Source organism: Vombatus ursinus, unplaced genomic scaffold, assembly GCF_900497805.2.
Source record: "Vombatus ursinus unplaced genomic scaffold, bare-nosed wombat genome assembly UNPS02011613.1, whole genome shotgun sequence".
Classification (NCBI taxonomy): domain Eukaryota; kingdom Metazoa; phylum Chordata; class Mammalia; order Diprotodontia; family Vombatidae; genus Vombatus; species Vombatus ursinus.
Genome location: NW_020951391.1, coordinates 2,627,348 through 2,635,817, shown reverse-complemented (window position 1 = coordinate 2,635,817; position 8,470 = coordinate 2,627,348). Strand labels below are relative to the sequence as shown.

The 8,470-nt window shown below is 45.0% G+C and overlaps 1 protein-coding gene across 1 annotated transcript in view; it reads left to right on the top strand.

Annotated features, from left to right (window-relative positions):
- Nucleotides 1-8,470, top strand: part of CELSR2 (cadherin EGF LAG seven-pass G-type receptor 2) — a 51,746-nt gene that overhangs the window by 4,750 nt on the left and 38,526 nt on the right. The window lies entirely within an intron of this gene.

Genomic DNA, 8,470 nt, shown 5'->3' with positions numbered 1-8,470 from the left:
GAGAGAGAGAGAGAGAGAGAGAGGAGAGAGAGAGAGAGAGAGAGAGAGAGAAAGAGAGAGAGAGATCTGGCCAGGACCCAAGCTGAGGCATTCCTGGTGCCCGGCAGAGCAGTACAGCCTGCAAACTCCCCTGGGGGCAGAGTGGAGGGCATTCTACCTCTTTCTGCTAGATAACATCCTCTTATTTAGCATAGCTGGGGTTGGTGGGGAGATGAATCTTGGGGCTGAAAAACTGAGATTTCTCCCCAACACCAAGATGGGGAGCAGATGAGAGTCTAATGAGAGATTTCTGTCTAGGGTGGGAGGAGGTATGCAAAGAAATCATTTGGCAGTAACAGCTAGGGACAGAAGAGATATGCCATCTGCTTATCCATATTGGGGTTAGAGTTGTAGACACATGTGGGGTCTTACCAGAAAAGCAGCCTGATGTGCGAGGCTAAAAGGAAGGTGAACACAGGGCGTCTACCTTCCCCACCCCTGGGTCTGGCCAGGGGAGGGGCTATTTTTTTGGGCAGATCCCCCTCCCCAGGTTTTTATAAGGGACTTAGGGCATAGCTGGGAGCAGGAACTTAGAGAATCATACAGTATAAGAGCTGGAAAGAACATAGAGAACTTCTTGTCCCATACCCCCATTCTGCAGGTGAAGAAGTTGAGTCCCAGGGAAATTAAGTGACTTGGGGAGAGTCCCTATCCTGCTTGTTCCCTCAGTTTCCCTTCTCCCAAGAGAAGGGCTCTTAAGTTAAAGTCTGAATTTGAAAAAAAAATTGATAGCTATATTTCAATAGAATTGGTTTCTTTTGTAATCTTATGGGTTTTTATTTTATGCATTTAAAGACATTATTCTGAGGAGTCCATAAGTTTTACTAGACTCCAAGAGGGTCCGTGACACCAAAAACGGTTAAGAACCCCTGTGTTATAGATATGGAGCTGAGCTCTTTATGGGGCAAGGGTTCAGAAGGCTGGGGCTCGTAGGCTCATAGACTTAGAACTGGTAGGAATCTTAGAGGTTATTAAGTCTATTGGAAGTGTGGAAGAGCTAGGGTGAAGACTGATGATCTTTCCTTGGAGCAGCAGCACAACGAAACGGTGGGGCACTGGGGTGGAAAAGGAGAGGATGAAGTCCTGGAAGGGTACCTCCAGCTCTTTTATCCCTTGCCAGGGCCTAGTCTTTCCCAGTCTTTCATGCCCTTGTGATGCCCTGGTTCTCTCAGAGAATTAAACAGGGAGGGAATTCAGAGGCGCCTCTTGGTCCCACCCCCGCCCCTCCCCCAGATTCAGAACCCCACCCTCTCCCCCAGGCGCTGACCCTTGGAGGCAGTCACTATGGCAACCCCAAAGTTAAGCATTAGACTGAGGAGGGGGAAGCCCGTTGCTGCCCCTAGACCTTTGTCTCTCTTCCCCTATTCTTTGTCTCTTCTTTCTCTCTTTCTCTGGCCCATGTTGCTTTCCTCTCTTCCCTGCCCCCCTCACGCTCCTATGCTGTGGATCTCTCTCTGTCTTCTGTTTGATTTTTTTGTCTCATTCTGTTTGAATTTCTTTTATCTCTTTTTCCATCACTAGCTCCCTTTCTCTGTTTCTTTTCTCTCTTTTCTACCTCCCTAGGTCTCTTTTCCCATGTCTCTTTGTTTCTTTCCATGTATCTCTTTGTCTCTCTATCTAGATCCCTACTTTTGCTTTTCTGTCTCTCTTTGTCTCTCTCCCTCCCTTTCATTTTCTCCAGAGCCGCTATGGCCCCAACTTCGGTCTTAATGATCTTCCCTTAGTCTGATCGATCTCTCTCTCCCTCCTCTCCCCCCCCCCCCCATCCTCCCCTTCTCAGTTCAGACATAAAGGTGCTTCCTATTTAGTGCCCCTGAACCACTTTTCCCTTGGAGATGAGCATTTCTGGGCTGGGTTGTGTCCTCAGTATCTGGCAGTGAGTTTAGGACTGGAGTGGTTTCTGTGATCACTATTGCCCTAGGGCCATTCTTGAGTAATGAGGGATTGTATAGAGAGCTGTAGTACTGGGTTCTATTAGTGTTTTCTGGGTGCGTGATCCTGCCCATAGCCTTCTCCCATCCAATCTGGAGGGTAGGTGGGTAAAGGGGCTGGCCGTATTCTATCCTAACCCTCCCCTTTTCCCCCAGTGTCTTAACAGCTCAGGTTCAGACTGTCGTTTTCTATTGGACAGTCATTCTAACACATCCGAACTTTTCTGGTGCCTAAGTGGGGAGGATAAGAGGATGGGGTGGCAGCTGAGAAAGGAGAAAGGAGAAAAGAGAAAAGAGAAAAGAGAACAGAGTGGGGCAGGTGGCTGCAAGAAGACCAGATGGGAAGCAACAGGGTGGAGCAGGGGAGAAGAGGACAGACTAGAAATAAGGAGACAGACAGACACAGATGCCCAGGACGGGGTGGGGGGTGGGGTGGGAGGCTAGCTCTTAGAATCTCTCCCTGGAGTGGGGAAATCTGACCACCTGGGACACTGAGGGAAGAGATGGAGACACGTTGATCAGCAGAGCTCAGTGTTAAGGGCTTCTCTTTCAACTCTGTGCCATGTGGTCAGACAATTACTTTCTTAAACTCTTAGTTCTTTTGTGTGTATAGCTGAGACCTGGATTCTGTGTGGAGGTAATAAGGAAGAAGCAGAAAGTGCCCCTTTGTTTAAGGGGTTCTTAATCTAACGGAAAAAAAACATCCAAGAAATGCACAAGTGATATGAAAACAAGTAGAAATAATTGAGTCCCCCTACTGTTAGTACCTAATGAGATTATCTTCCATTTGCACATTTATGTCTTGTATTTTTTTGCGTGCATTGTCTACTCTGTAAGAATGTGAGCTCCTCAAAGGCAGGGACTGAATTCTTGCCTTTGTCAAAGTGTCCAGAGCCCTGGGTCTGGAATCAGTAAGACCTGCGTTCAAATGCAGCCTCAGACACTTACTAGCAGTATGACCCTGGGCAAGTCACTTAACCTCTGTCTGACTCGGCTTCCTCAACTTTAAAGTAGGGATAATGATAGCACCTACTTCCCAGGGTTGTTGTAAGGATTGAATGAGATAATATTTGAAAAGTTCTTAGCACGGTGTCTGGAATATATCAGGCACTATATAAATGCTTATTTTTTCCCTCCCTTCTTCCTTCTTTCCTTCCTTCCTTCCTTCCCTCTTCCCAGCACACCACACAATGCATAGCATATAGTAAGTGCTTAATAAATATTATTGACTGGCTGATTCCAAGCTCTATAGTGGAAAAATATCAGACTTAAAATCGGGAGAAGCAATGTTCAGAGTTCTGAATTTAACACTATTCCTCTAGGCAAGTCCCTTAACCTCGCTTTGACTTAGTTTCCTCATTTGTAAAAGAGGGTGATACATTTCCTACCTCACAGGGTTGTGGCAAGGAAAGTGTTTGTTAAGCTAAAAGTGTTATGTAAATGTGAGTTACTATTATTGTTATCATTATCTCATTGGATTGTCATGAGGAAAGTGCTTCACAAGCAAAAAAAGTGATATAGAAATGTGAGAGCTGTTATTCATAATAATTCAATTGAACAAGCTTTTATAAGCTTTGACAGTATCAAGTTCACAGAGCTTGAATTTGAAACATCTGATTCTCCATCCCTTATGTGCAAGGAACTTATTGCTGTTTAATGGAGGATTGCAGAGGCAGAGGGGGTTAAGCTGGGTTTCCTGGAGGTGGTGAATTTAGAGCAGGGTTTAAAACCGGCAAGTTCATAGATGGGTTTAGAGGAGAGGAAAGGCAGGGAGGCATGTCAGGTCAGGGAAAGCGGCCTATTTAGAGGCCGGGAATTCCTAGGATCATTGATTCAGAGCTGAAAAGGCCCTTAGAGGTCATTTAGTCCAGACAGATGAGGAAAATGAGGCCCAGAGAGTTAGAATGACTTGCCCATATTCACATGGGTAATTAGCAGCAGAGGCTTTGATTCAAGTTCTAGCATTTTATCTGCTGTACCAGAGGTGGGGGGAGGGGATGGTACAAGGTTTGCCTAGCTAGAGCATCAAGTCCAGTAGGGCTAACCACAGGGAGTAAGGGTCCATACTGGGGCATCTGGCTCAAGGTAAGATTATGACATTTAGAGTGGAAAGGATTTTTAGAGATCATCTATTTCAACTCCTGAATTTTACACAAAAGCCTGAGCAAGGTGTGTATGGGTCCAGGGAGGCATATGAATGAGTATGCATTTAGACTGGCTTATTCTAGACCTCAATGGTTTCCCTGTATTTGCTGTTTCCTTCCCCCCTTTTTTCCCCTACCCTATTTCCTTTTAAGACCATCTTTTAAGGTGCTCCCTCCTCCATGAAGTCTACCAGGATCTGCCATCAGGAGGTAAAAACTTCTCCCTTGGACCTCATACAACTTTGCTTTTCACCTCTGTAATGCACGGATCGTGAACTATTGTACATTCGAGTTATTTGTGATTGTGTTTTTGTTAGCTTCAAGAGGAGCTCATGTCTTATTTAAACAATGTACCTCACATCATATCCAGCTCCTAGAAGATGCTTAATCACTGCTTGTTGAATCAGTGGCCCAGGGCAGATTTCAGTATGACCTATTGTTGATCACCCTGGACAGAGATTCTCCTTTTCTAATCCCAGTCACTCCTTTATGCATGTCACACCCTACTGAGTGCTTTGTGAGATCTTCCATATTGAAGGACAATACCACTGCTTCATTGTGGAGCATAAGTCTGTACCAGCTTCCATCCCTTTAATCCTTCCTAGACCTAAAGAGATCAGCTAGTCTAGCATCTTCATTTTAATAATAATATTGCTAACATTTATATATGTGCCAGGAACCTAAGTGCTTTATAGTTTTCTCATTCGATCCTCACAACAACCTTAAAAGGTAGGATTGCTATTATTATCCCCATGTTACAGATGAGGAAACTGAGGCAAACAGTTTAAATGACTTACTGGCCCAGGGTCACATGGTTGGTAAGTGTCTGATGCCAGATTTGAGCTTGGGTCTTCCTGATTCCAGGTCCAGCACCCTAACCAATGTGCCAACTGGCTGTTCAGGTGCCATTTTACAGATGGGGAGGCTAAGACTTGTGTAAGGTCAGACAGGTAGTAAGTAGCAAAGCCAGAATTCAGATCTAGGTTCCCTGTATCTACCTCTATTGCTCATCCTCCACATCATAGCTTTCAACTGATCCTTGTATGGAGTCTAACTTCCACTGTTCTTGCCTTCTTTGTTGACCTTCTCTGGATCTGTCTAATTGTCTTTGGGCCTTTCTAAATTGTGTCCAGAACCTATTATATGCAGAGAGTGGTGGATACTGAGAAACAAAGACTGGGCCTGGCCTTCATGGAGCTCACAACCTACAAAAATTCATATATAAATAACTATGGTACAGAACGATACATGATAAATACATAATACCAATAACTGGCATTTACATTGAGCTTTTGAAGTTTGCAAAGCACTTTCCATAAATTATCTCATTTAAACCTCATAATAAACCTATGAAATAGGTACTAAAAGAATTATTCACCCCATTTTACATATGAGGAAACTGAGGTTCAGATAGGTTAAGTGACTTGCCCATGATCACACATTAGGAGTCAGAAATAGGATTTGAATTTAGGCACTTTTGGTTCTAGATTCCTCAACTCCAGTTTTTTGGGTTTTTTTGTTTTGTTTTGTTTACTTCTGGGGATGGGAGTCAGGGAGGGATGGGATAAAGGCTGACTGGTGGATGGGGAAAGTCTTCATGGAAGAGATGACATTTGAGTTTGGTCTTGAATAACAGGGTCAGGAAGGGGCATAGAATGTCAACAGGTAGAGATGGGGAGGGAGGGGAGGGCAGTGTTCTAGAGATAGGGACTGGACTTGCAACTTGAGAGGCATAGGGAGCACCTGGGTAAGGAAACTCCTATCAGTGGATCTTGACATCTTCTTTGCAATTCAGCCTTAGAGGGTCATCTCGAACATTTAGGGATGAAGCGACTTGTCCAGGGTAGTATGTGACAAAGGTGGGACCAGTTCTTCCTGGCTCCCCAAGGCTAGCTCTCTATCCCATTATCTCTGTTTCTCTCTGTGTCTCTGTTTCTCTTTGTCTCTGTGTATCTCTGTCTCTGGGAGATGGTTAGGAGTCAGTACCTAAAGGGGGTTCCCTCTTTCTATTTCCAGGTTGTCGACCTATTTCTGATATGTAATTAAGTGTGTAACTGTGTTTCAGAATACATATACATTAATGTGTGTTTGTAAGTTAGGTCTGTTATGGGAATTGCGTGCAGTTAGGCATGTATGTATTTATGGTCATAAGTAGGTGTGCTTATGTAATATACTTAAATACTTTAATGCATAGTGTACATCTGTCTCTGTATCTGTGGGTCTGTGTGAAGAGCAGTTAGTGAAGACTTTTGCAAAGATTTCTTGGGGGTGGAAGGTTGGGGGAGACTTGGCAAGGGGCCCCATCCTAGAATCCTTTTGTGCCAAGGACTGTCCCAGTCAGCAGCACCATCAAGTATCAAGTATCTGGCCTCCTCTCCCACTTTGAGACACTATATGTATGTATGTATGTATGTATGTATGTATGTATGTGTGTGTGTGTGTGTGTGTGTGTGTGAAGGGCCCCACCCAGCTAAAGAGGGTTTGCTCTGGATTCCCCCGGGGTGGGGCTGGAGCAGCCTGGGCCCCGCCGGGCTCCCTGAGGACACAAGGAGCTGGGCGGGAGGAATGCTTTGTGTTGGGGCAGTTGCCATGGGGATGGAGGTCCTGCTTCCAGGCAGCTGTAGGGTCTGGGGAGGGGGTAGGGGGTTAGGGAACTGGGGAGAAACTCCTGCCCCCAAAGCTGGAGCCCACCATTGTTCCATCCAACCCTCCTGCCTCCCTAGACTGGGTTGGGGGTAGAGGACATGAAGATGATATTGAGAGGCTGAGATCTCTGTTAATCTCCTGTATTCAGCTATCTCTTTTCTGGGGCTTCTTAAGATACAGAGGAAGGAAGGGGCAAAGGTCCCTGCCCCCCTGGATGGTCTTCTGGGAGAGACACAGCACAGCATACACACAAAATGAGATGGATTACAGAGACAGAAAAAGAAATCTGTCTCACAGATATCTCTAGCTATGCAGGTTCTACTTCCCTTTTACATAAAAAGTGAATTCCTGAAAAGTTAGGCAAACATGTGAGTTTTTATAAATTGAATCAGATCACCAGGAAAGCAGGCTTCTTAAAGGAATCTTATAGTAAGACTCCACCCATTTAGCTTTGTCATAAATCGTTTCCTCCACAGGGTTTGCTAAAGTGAGAAAGGTCTTTTGGAATAATAGAGACAGCATGCAACAAATAACTGGAAAACCGGCATTTACTGTGTTACTCTGGGCAAGGCATTTAACCTCTCTGTAAGGGGCAAAGCAGGTGCTCACCTGCATTGGCAGAGGAGGTTTCTCAAGGGGAATTCCTTCATGGAGGAACTGAATTTACAGAACCAAATAAATAACAACTAACATTTACTTACAGACGCTGTTCTGAAATTATTAGTAGAGACAACACTTTCAGTTTAGGGGATCAGGGAAGGCTTCAGGGAGAAGTTGGTGGTAGCAGAGGCAAGACTTTTGAGACAGTGCTTGTATAGTGCCTTAACGTTTTTTTCTTTTAAATTGTCTTATTATGAACTTTAAAGGTAGTCAACAAACACAAACTTTTCGGTATCCTCTGTCAGCCTCGGTTTCCTCATCTGTAAAATTTAAATGATGAAGGTCCATCAATTAGCCAGTGCCTCACACATAGTATGTGCTTAATAAATGATTGCTGACTGACCCTCCTTCCCCCCAAAAAGAGCTAATGTCCTTAAAACACTTTGCAAACCTTAAAGTGCTATGTAAATACTATTATTATATACACAGCAGAACAAGAACAAAGTTGCACACAGAGCTGGTGGGTCACAACAACCCTGCAAGGTAGGCAGCGTTTGATCTATGCAAAAGCTAAATTAGAGGGAGCAGAGTTGCCAAAGAGCTTGAAATTTACTTCAGAAAAAGTCTCTTGATTCTTTTTAAGAAGCCTCCTTCTCTAGTGCACTTGTCAACCAGTCAGCCAAGGAGCATTTATTAAGGGCTTACTATACCAAGCACTGGGGCTGGGGATTCAAAGAATGACAAGAACGTAGATCCTGCCCTCAAGGAGCTCACATTCTACTTGGTGAGGAGAGGAAGACTCCCATTCTGATGGGGGGGAAGCTCTGATTCTAATGGTGGAGGGCAACGCAGTATGTTGGGGAGAGGGGAGCTCACATTCTGGTGGGGGAAGGGACCTTACATTCTGATGGGGGGCAGAGAGTTCCCATTCCAATGGGGGAGGGGAACTCAGTCTATTGGAGAGAGGGGACCTCACATTCTAAGGGGGAGCTCACATTCTAGTGGGTGGAGGGGAGTTCCTACTCCAGTGGGGGAGGGGAACTCAGTCTACTGGGGAGAGGGGAGCTCACATTCTAATGGAGGGAGGAGAGTTCCCATTCTGTTGGGGGA